Here is a 2,178-nt window from a genome sequence, read left to right as displayed (position 1 = left end):
GATCTCAAACAAGTATAGCATAGTTGACGGTAAATGCTAATAATTTTGAGATTAAACCATCATTAATCCAAATGGTGCAACAATCTCAATTTGGAGGTAATGCCGTAGAGGATCCCAATGCACACTTAACCACATTTTTGGAGATATGTGATACAATCAAAATGAATGGAGTTAGTGAAGATGCTATAAGGCTAAAGTTGTTCCCATTTTCATTGAGGGATAAGGCTAAAATTTGGCTACATTCTCATGCCCCTAACACTTTCACTACTTGGGATGATATGTCTAGGGCATTTTTGAATAAATACTTCCCACCTGGTTAAACGGCTAAATTTAGAATGAATATTACTAGTTTTAGTCAATTTGATGGTGAGCCATTATATGAAGCATGGAAAAGGTTTCGAGATTTGTTTCAGAAATGTCCACACCATGGACTTTTTGATGAGAACATGAAGATTTGCATGGATTCCTTTCATTTTACAAGTCTTCACATTCTAATGATGGTTGATGGTGCAATCGGGCTCGAGAATCATTGAAGATCCAAATTTTCCAAATTTTAATTGGCTTCCAAATCTTGATTGGTATCTTGATTGATTTCCAAATCTTGATTGATATCTTGATTGATTTCCAAATTGAAAGTTAAGTAAGTCGCTTGAATTAGGGAATAAAGGCTAAGGTCATGTTGACCATAGTTAAGCCAATTGAGTCAGTTAGTTCCCTATTCTAATTAAATTAGAGTTTTAGAGAAGTAGTTAATTACTTCCAAATTTATTTAGGAAGTTGTGTCAAGTCAAATAAGGAAGCTTGTATTGTTTCCAATTTAGATTAGGGTTTTGAGTCTTGTAAGGCTATAAATAGCCAACTTTATTTAACTATTGAAAAGACAATTATGAGATGAATAAAAATTGAGAGTTTTCTCTTTCTTGTTCCTTTGGGAGCGTTCCTTGATACAAAGTGAGTTGTATCTCCTTTGTTCAAGTTTCGGCTTATCAATTCAAGACCATGTTGAATTGTGGCGCCTTCTACACTTGCCTGAGGTTCACTAATTCGTTTGGTTACGGGTTGAGATAATATCAACAAGTTCGTAGTCACGGGGATTAGAGGGGTCGTAAGGTCTTTCCATCTTTGTATCCATAACCTGGTCAAGATAGATCCTTCCGCTGCCTGATCGATTCGGTTCTTCAAGACAGGTTCTTGTTGGGTCGAGTTCGTATCATCTGGTATCAGAGCTTCGGCTCTTGATTCAGGTTAATATCCTTTTTCTTTTCTTATTTGTCTATTTTTTTTTCTATCGAAACCCTAGCCGCCTTTCAATTTTAAAAGAAAAAAAATTTTTTGATTCTTGTTTTTTTTTTATTATTTTATCACTTGAGTCTAACCTACCCCCTTGATTGATCGAGGTTGGAATTTCTTGGTGTGATTACGTTCTTGAAAACAGGTTTTTCAAGGGTTTAACTCCCATTAAATTTCTTCCAAGTGAAGTCCTAACCTTGCATCGAGTCGTCAATAGCAAAAAAAAATACTGTTCACAGCGGTACTGTTCATCGGAACTGTTCACACTGTATCAGTACTGTTCATCGCCGCAACTGTAGCAGTACTGTTCATCGTACTGTAGCAGTACTATTCATCCGAAAATTATTATTATTATTATTTTTTTTCTCTTTTTTCCCCATACCTTGTGGTTGTTTCTTGTTGTTCTTGCTTCTTGTAGTTGGCTTGATAATTTCTTGAAGTTCTTGGATTACATATAACATTCTCCAAGTTACTCATTTGTAAACAAGCACTCGATTTGAGGACAAATCGTCTTTCAAGAGGAGGGGAATGATGAGAACATGAAGATTTGCATGGATTCCTTTCATTTTACAAGTCTTCACATTCTAATGATGGTTGATGGTGCAATCGGGCTCGAGAATCATTGAAGATCCAAATTTTCCAAATTTTAATTGGCTTCCAAATCTTGATTGGTATCTTGATTGATTTCCAAATCTTGATTGATATCTTGATTGATTTCCAAATTGAAAGTTAAGTAAGTCGCTTGAATTAGGGAATAAAGGCTAAGGTCATGTTGACCATAGTTAAGCCAATTGAGTCAGTTAGTTCCCTATTCTAATTAAATTAGAGTTTTAGAGAAGTAGTTAATTACTTCCAAATTTATTTAGGAAGTTGTGTCAAGTCAAATAA

The 2,178-nt window shown here is 34.9% G+C and overlaps 1 non-coding gene across 1 annotated transcript; it reads right to left on the bottom strand.

The window, feature by feature from the left end:
- Positions 1-326: 326 nt before the first annotated feature.
- On the bottom strand, positions 327-434 carry LOC113778930. The gene has a single exon (XR_003469395.1). It is a non-coding gene; the product is annotated as a small nucleolar RNA R71 (small nucleolar RNA).
- Between the last annotated feature and the right edge of the window lie 1,744 nt (positions 435-2,178).

This window comes from Coffea eugenioides, chromosome 7 (genome assembly GCF_003713205.1).
Source record: "Coffea eugenioides isolate CCC68of chromosome 7, Ceug_1.0, whole genome shotgun sequence".
NCBI classification, from domain to species: domain Eukaryota; kingdom Viridiplantae; phylum Streptophyta; class Magnoliopsida; order Gentianales; family Rubiaceae; genus Coffea; species Coffea eugenioides.
The sequence above is the reverse complement of the archived record's forward strand: the minus strand, read 5'-3'. Positions and strand labels throughout refer to the sequence as shown.